This window comes from Cornus florida, unplaced genomic scaffold (genome assembly GCF_030987335.1).
Source record: "Cornus florida cultivar Cherokee Brave unplaced genomic scaffold, ASM3098733v1 CherokeeBrave_3.0.0_Hap2_Chr06, whole genome shotgun sequence".
Classification (NCBI taxonomy): Eukaryota; Viridiplantae; Streptophyta; class Magnoliopsida; order Cornales; family Cornaceae; genus Cornus; species Cornus florida.
The window spans coordinates 64,279,548-64,288,293 of NW_026775576.1; the positions used below are offsets into that span (position 1 = coordinate 64,279,548).

The 8,746-nt window shown below is 36.2% G+C and overlaps 1 pseudogene; it reads right to left on the reverse strand.

Annotated features, from left to right (window-relative positions):
• Positions 1-7,904: 7,904 nt before the first annotated feature.
• LOC132315426 (small nucleolar RNA R71) lies at positions 7,905-8,003 on the reverse strand (annotated as a pseudogene).
• Positions 8,004-8,746: the final 743 nt, after the last annotated feature.

An 8,746-nucleotide genomic window follows, 5' to 3' on the forward strand; every position in this document is an offset into this window, starting at 1 on the left:
AGTGGACGAGTGAAGTCTCGTGAGGATTTCCAGAAATGATACGCACAAACATTAAGCTCATTATCACAAAAGATGCATCAATATTGCAAACAAGTATTGGGAGAAAACTACCTCAAGTATGCAATTTTTCAACCATTTCCAAGCAATCTCCCAACATTTCAATATCAAGCAAGCAAGTATGGTCCTCTACACATCAAGAAAATGATCATGCAAATCAAAACAACTCTAGAATCCTTTTTGAGTGGACTGGCATCAAGTATGTTGCTATCTAAGCCAACTAAAGAAATAATTACATCCTTGCCCTCAAACGAGTACACAAATCTAGTACCGATCATCAAGACAAAGAGTGGACTTTTTATTAAAGTTTTATTGTTCTAAGTGCCTTTTTTTTTTTCTTTTTCTTTTTTATCCCTAAAAATCAAAGATGGAAGCATGGTGCAATATGTTGATCTATTAAGCTTTCTAGCTATCCATGAGGTCGAGGGTTAGGTCAATGACTCCCAGGGCACTAGATAGTGAAACACCCCTAAGGACTTATAAGCACAAATCAAGTAAGCTTTAAATCAAAACAACCTTCGTCTAATCATTTCTCACTTCTCACTTTTTGGGAGAAGTGTAATACCCCTAATTTTAAAAAGGATAGTCCTGGTATTTTAATTAATTATTTAATTGCATTTTAAAGATTTCTATTGTTTTATTTGTTTGTTACTTGAATTAATTGGGGTTTTAATTATATTTATTTGTTAATTATTTGTTTTATTGTTAATTATTTGTTTTAAATTGAATAATTTGTTTTATTGTTAATTATTTGTTTTAAATTGAATTAAGTTAGGAGAATTAATTAATTAATTAGAGTTAGGGTTTCTTTTTACTTGTAATTAAATCGTGTCTAGAATTTGAGCTGACACATATAGTTGGTTTAGGATTTAATTTAGGGTTTCCAATAAAGCCTATAAATACCTAGGTATACGTCTGCCAAGGGTTTGTTAACCCTATTCATGTAACAAAGAGAAAACACAGTGAGCAACAGAGAAAGAATTGGAGAGAAATAGATAGTGAACCTTGAGAGGTTTACAGAGAAGTTCAAGGAGGAAAGGGTGGAGTGCTTCTGGGTTGAACCAAGAGCACTGGAGATGTTTAACGGTAGCCTAGAACTTTGACGAAAACTCAGAGACGGAGGTTTAAGATTTCTGGACTGAAATCTAAGGCAAGTCTTTGTTCTATTCTTTCCCTTTAATATGTGTTCTGTGCATGCCTAGCTAGACTCCAGGGGTTTAACTAATGATAAAACGAAGTAATCATGCATGCTTAACGGACTAAAACTGAGAGTTTTGTGGTTATATATACTTATGTGTGATTTCATTATTTTCTTAGATCTTTATGTATGATTTATGGTTTAACTTGAATCTTTGCCTACTAAAATACTTAAAATAATTTAGTATGGACGTATGGGACTTAGGTTGAAGCTTAGGGGTCTTAACAATGAAGTTTTAGGGTTTACAGAGGTGGAACGGACGAAGAAGAAGACCTCAGCACTAACTGAGGCGCCTAAGTTCGCAACTGAGGCGCCTAAGTTAGCAATTCAGCCCCCTTAGTTAGCAGCTGAGGCTGCTCAGTTGGGATTTTTGGTTTTAAACGCCCAGTTTGGGTTTTGTGCACTGTTTGGACTACACAGAGTGTTAGCACTTCGTTTAAATTGTCTTAAATGATGTATATTATTGTTTTAGACCTATAAGAATATAGGTAAACAATGATTCATAAATGGATTAAGGTATGGATAGTGTACAGTTAGGGAAAGATCCTACATGTTTAACTTTGAATGTTAATCAGCTTACACTTTGGAACTTGGAGGATTGTTTATATGTGATTTAATTTTAATTAATCATATTTGGATAGGATTGTAAGTAACATAGATTACTTGAACTTAAGCATGTTTGTGTTGGATCAAATTAATATTCACTTTGCTTTTCAACTGCATCAGTTTATGGATATTTTGGAGGATGTGAACGTTTATACTTGTTTTAGCTGTATACATTATTGGAATTGGATTTTAGGCTCTATAATGACTGCCTAATATTGTTGGATATTTGTTAATTTATATTGAGGCATATTTTGGAATATGATTGATGAGTTATTAACATTATTTTGCCAATTATATGGACTTGTGGATTGTATACACCGGTATGGGACGGTGACATACTAGGGATGGTTCAGCTCAAAACGCTTAAACCTAACCTACCGGATTAAAGGAATGGATTGAAAAATATTGTATCCTAACTATGACTAAGTCAAATCAACTGTGACTAAGTTGAATGACTTTCTGGATTAATTGGTTATAGTTAAGTCATATCAATTGAATAAGTTGAGTGACTAATTAGTTTGTATATTGTATGTCAGCTCAGTAAATTATGGAATGACATACTCCGGATGGACGGATTTTAGATATATGGTTATGATACCACGAGATGAGCTTGAGTCTCAGACTCGTTGGTTAGGGTGCGTATATGCAGTGGATGCGTAGCTGGTTATAATAGATTGAGGTGTACCCTGTTAGGTCTAGGTACTCATACCCACCCTTAGGTGCATTTTCGCATGTTGCCTTCTATTCAGGTTGAGACCCTTACTGTAGTCCAATGAATGTCCCTTAGTGTGAATATATATATATGGATTACTCTAGATATTGTTGAGCTATCTAGGATGTATCTGTGTATCGGAGTACTGTCTAGATCGTAGTAAAATTGGATTTGCATGTGGGCCTGACCCACTCTTTTATTTTTCCAGGTATTCGTCAGTTCCAGGGTTAGAGCTTGGACGTGCAGAGTAGATACAGACACTCATTCATCCGACTACGTAGGACTACTCTTTATGTTTAGCTTTAATTTTCATTTCTGTTGTTTCAGTTTCAGTTTGGGATTTCATTTGGGGTCCACAGGATGGATTCCCGAGTTGTATGGATTGGAGGTTTTGGAAAGTTTAGTTTTAATGATTAATAATTGAGGATTTTATTATTTAGTATTCGTTCAGCGTTATTATTTATTTCTTTAATTCATTATTTTGTATTCCGTGTTCGTTTCGAAATCCAAAAATATAACTCAAACTTACCAAATCGGGGAGAGAAATGGATTGAGAGAGAGAGAGAGAGATGAGATCTGAGACGAGAGATGAAGTGTCGAAGCTTGGGAAGCTCGCCGGAGGTTAGGAAGAAGGTATGCAGCGGCGAAAGGGAGTTAGGGTTGAGATCGATGTGTTAATCGATCAAAATGACCCTTGACTTCTATTTTAAAAAACTATTTCCAACATGTTCGATCGATCTGGAAAAATCTCAGATCGATCGAACATAGATCGATCTTTAAGAACACAGATCGATCTAAGCTCAAAACGACACAGTATTTTTGAAATTTTTTGTGGATTTTTAAAAAAAAAATATTTTTTGGATTTTTGAAAATAAAAAATAAAAAAATGTTTTTGGATTTTTTTGAAAATATTTTTTAAAATAAAATCAAAATAAAGGGAAATTATTTTTGTAATTTTGAAAAATTCCTTAAAACTATATATATATATATTGAAATTTTTTAGAATAAAATAAAATAAAAATTGAAAATATTTTTGTTTTTTTGTTTTTTTTTATTATTATTATTATTTTTTTTTATAAATTCAAAATTCAAAAAGTGCAGTCAAAGTCAAAGTCAACAAAAGGACACAGATCGATCATTCCAAGATTGATTTGGAAGATACTTCGATCGATTGAATAGGTGAAAACCTGCAGACAAGTTCGATCGATACACAGAGAGGTGATTTTCATGGGTTTCAAAAAATTTTCTAAGTATGGAATGAAGGTCGATCTGAGGAAAATCTCGATCGATCTTGGAGCACTCAGATCGATCTGAACTGAAGTTCGCTCTTCATGGGCTCGAGCACTAGGTACCAGGCTCGAGCTTTAGGTACTCAAGGCTCCAGCTTTCAATGATAGTGCTCGATCCTTGAGCCTTAGCACGAGGCCCTGGGAACTTGGTTCTTCAATAAAATCAACTCTTCAAATTCCGACGCCTTGTGCTCGAGCTTGAGGGCCAAGGCTCGAGCACCCTCTGTTAAGGGTCGAGCTCTAAGGTACAAGGCTCAAGCTTCATTGCCTTATTGACTTTTCTTCTTTTTTACTTGCAAGGCTCGAGCCTCGAGACTTAGGCTCGAGCTCTGGTTCTTGAATTCTTCCAAACTTCACCATTTAAGCTCTCGGCTTGCTCTGGAGGACCGGCAACGACTCTGTAAACTTTGATATCTTCATAAAGTCCTAATTTTAACCATTTCTCTAGAAAAGTACCTATAAACACACATTAAACATAAATCAGTCTAACTATGGATAGAAGTATCACTTTAGGCCTTAAAATACGTATATTTAGGGGCTCGAATATGCAAATATTCAGTGCACATCACATGCCTCCATTATCTCATCTTTGGTGATATACTCCCCCGTCACTTGCCGAACGATCAGTTGTGAATCACTTAAATCAATTAGACTTTTGACCTTCAGTTCTTTGGCCAGCTTCAATCCTGCCAGCAATACTTCATACTCTGTTTCATTATTGGTTGCTCAAACTCAAGTCTAATCGCTTGACTCAGCGTGGTGCCTTCTAGTGTCTGCAGTTTAATCCCAATTCCTGCCCCCATTTGATTGGAAGAGCCATCAATGAAAAGTTTTCATGAAGAGCTTCCAAGGTCTTCTTCTATGTTTTCTACATCATATTCCAGCAGGAAATCAGCCACTGTTTGTCCTTTTATTGCCGTTCTGGGTTTATACGTTATATTGAATGAACTAAACCCTATAGCCCATTTGTCATTCTTCCTGACAGATCTGGCTTATGCAGGATCACCCTTGATGAGCGCTGAAAAGTGCGTATTTAAACCCCTTCAGCTTAGGCATTCTAGTACCTTTATCTATCTTACTTTACCATTTTAGATTGATTTCGTATTATTTCCATTTTCAAGCACTTATCCCGAAAATAAGTTAACTCAACCAAATAAGAGCTTAATTGAAGTAATTCTGGGATGAATCAAAGAAAGGAGCCAAGTGGAAGCAAAAGGAAGAAAAAGGTGGAAATCAACATCTTCGATCAATCTCAGATCAAAGTTCAATCGATCGAACATGATCGATCTCAGTACTTCAAGATGGATCAGAGCCATGATGACATTTTCAGAGACCTCAAAAGTTCGATCGATCGAACACTATTCTTCGATCGATCAAACTGCTTTGTCCTTATCCAAATGATTGATCTTATCTAGTTGTACCACCCTATCAATCATTTTTGTCCTTTTCCCAAAAATATCTTCAAAATATCTCAGATTTATGTTTATCCAAAAAGCGCCACCAGTAAAGATCGATCCAGCCTAAGTTTGATAGATCTCAGCCATGTTCGATCGATCCAAATCTAAGGTTCGATCGATTGAACTTCCTCCAGTACGAAAAAGTTAAATTTTCAGCTCATTGAAAGTTGTCCTTTATCCAATCATTGGGGATTATTGTGTGCACGACCTTAGCTCATTTTTAGGTGTCATTTGACGAACCTATAGAAGGATAAGGATTGCTTTTTACAAAGAGAGCTAATATCATATCATATCATCTCTTGGAGAACAAGCTTAGAGGAGGAGGAGGCTAGAGACACCATTGGAGTTCTTCATCAACAAGGAGCAGATTTCTTCCATGGAGTTAGCCCTTGAGGGTTGGAGCAACATCACCATAAGTGGCTAGACATCCTCTTGGGGCTAAAGTTAGCCGCAAGCATGCTTTCTATATCTTAATCTTGTGTATTATTGAGGGATTAGTGTTGTAATTAATGTTTTGACACTTTGATATATATAGATCTTAATTATTCAATGATTTATGTGGTTAAATGCTTTCAATTGATCATTTAATCTACATGTATTGATGCTATAGATTTAGAGATTGTCAAAACATAGTGCTTAATGGAATGCTCTTGTAATTTTCTTGATGGTTCATACTTATTCCTTGATGGATTATGCCTCTCCCTTAGTTTATTTTCATGCTAGTAGTGTAGATATAGTGTAGTTGTAGTGTAGTGTTAAATGGGAGGACAATCCATGCTTATTGTTTGATGATCCATGCTTTTGAATGCAAGTAGCATATGTCTCTAACCTTGTGTTGTATTTGGATTGTGAGCTTAATGAAAGGATTAATGACTTATTTTGATCTATTGTGCCTTTCACATGTTGTTTAGACAATATATGCTTCATTGCTTAGATATATTGTGCCTTTCACATGATGTTTAGACAATACATGCTTAACTAGTCATCCTTACTTGTTGAATCAACTAAACACACACACATACCAATATTGTAACACGTCATTTGCCCTCATTAGTCACTTGTCAATGGTATAGAAATGCATTGCTTGGTGGTGATATCTAAATCCCAAGACTCTTCTCTCTCTTATTTGCTCTTAGTTGCATTCTTTTGTTATCACTTAGTTTAATTTAGTTGCTCTCTAGTTTAATCAACCAACCAACTATTTGTTTGATCACTCGACCTACTAACCCTAATAGCGATTTCACAACCAATACGACTCCAATCCCTTGGGATGATCCCTACTCACCCTAACTATATTCTTAGTGAAGGTAGTATTGGCTTCTATAAATGTAAAACTTGGCCCTCGCTTTAATGCACACTCTTTAAGCTTGTGGTGCGGCGATACCACCACCAAGTTTTTGGCGTCGTTACTGGGGATTAGGCAACGTCGTATTTGTGGAATCAATTAGGAATTAGTATTCTTTTGATCGTGTCTTTACTTTGTTTTTATTTTTCTTTAGATTACTTATTGTGTTTGTTCATCTTTGACAAGGAACATTGAGCTAAGATCCAAGCAAAGGAGCTAAGCAAGCAAGGAAAAATGTTAAAAATTTTTAAAAAAAATTTGCTAAGCTAAGCTATAAATTTGGAGTTGAAGTGCTAAAGGACCTTTGTGAGCTTTTTCTTACTCAATCCCTTAGTTAAATCGTCGGCCCGCGTGGAGGCTTGTTTCTTAATTGTTCTTTGCATCATTGTTGTTAAAGCATAGGAGTATGGGTTAAGTGTTTGTGGAGGAAGTTTTATTAAAATTGTTGTGAAATTGAAGTGTTTGATCATTCATTGTGTTTATGTGTTTTCACATTGTGCATGCATGGTCGTAAATCACTAAGACCAACTCTTGTCCCTCTTGATTTGCATCTTGAATCCGTAGTTAGAAATCCTAGGGGAAGAGGAAGTTCTAGTTCTACCCGATCCGTTACATCAATGGAAGGCCATAATGAAGAGAATGTAGAGGACCTTGGTCACATAGACCAATAAGGTATCCTTCATCCAAATGTGCACAATGAGAACATACAAGTACCATTAGGTATGCCTAGGCCATACATTCACCAACCACCACAACAACAAAGCCAAGTTCCATATGGAATTCCAAGGCCAATGTATGCTCCACAACCTCTCATCATCAATCAAGGAATTCAAAACCAAGGTGTTCATGTTGCACCTCAAGTAGCTAATCCACCACTTGCTTTAAGAGATCACTATGTGCCTAATGAGTATAATGCACCCACATGCATCCAATTGCATCCATTTAGAGCACATCATTATGAAATTAAGCGACAAACCATTCAAATGCTTCCTAACTATCATGGACTTCCAAGTGAAGAACCTTACAAGCATTTGGATGAGTTTCTTAAAGTATGTTCCACCGTAAAATATACGAACATGCCGGAAGAGGTCTTAAGACTCAAACTTTTTCCATTCACCTTAAAAGACAAGGCAAAGTATTGGTTTAACAATCTTAGGCCTTTTTCAATCACTTCTTGGGCAGAAATGCAATAAGAGTTCTTGAAGAAGTACTATCCGGTTTCTAAAACCAATGCCCTGAGAACCTCAATTCAAGAATTTTCACATGGGGATGGAGAAACGTTTCATGAGGCATGGGAACGCTTCAATGAATTGCTTAGGAAGTGTCCATATCATGACATTCCCAAATGGCAATTAGTTCAATATTTCTTTGAGAGCTTGTCGGACAATTACAAAGGCATGGTTGATGCTTCCATGGGTGGCTCATACATTGATAGACATGAGGATGACGTGTGGCGTCTTTATAAGAGCATGAGTGAAAATTCTTTGCATAGAACATTATCATCCAAGAATAGTATAAATTCACAAGGTAGGAAGAATGTTGGCTTACATTAAGTCGACCATTCGAATGAAATAGCCACCGAAATGAAGTCTTTATCTCAAAGGTTTGATCAATTTTTTATTAACCAAAACTCGGCGAACCAAGTATCTTCCTTCCCTAACCATTCTCATCGTGCATCAAATGAAACATGTATGACTTGTTCTAGTGTTCTTCATTCTACTTCTCATTGTCCTCACGGACAAGTGCAAAATGAACCTAATGAACAAGCCAATGCAGCTTTTGTGAACCAAGGGAACAATCCTTTTGGTACTCACTATAATCCAAGTTGGAGGAATCATTCGAATTTCTCTTGGAAAAACCAAGGAGAGGGCTCAAACCCTTCCCAATGTGATTTTCAAGGGAAGTACATTCCACCTCCACTTCAAAACCAAGGATCCCAAGGTTATAGACCTTATCAATCACAAGGGAATCAATTTGCTAATTCTCATTTTCCCAACCAATCTTATTCCCAAGGAAATACTAGAAGTCCCGCTTTTGAAGAAAAAGTTTTAAATGCTTTGGGCACTTTAGAGGCTAACACTC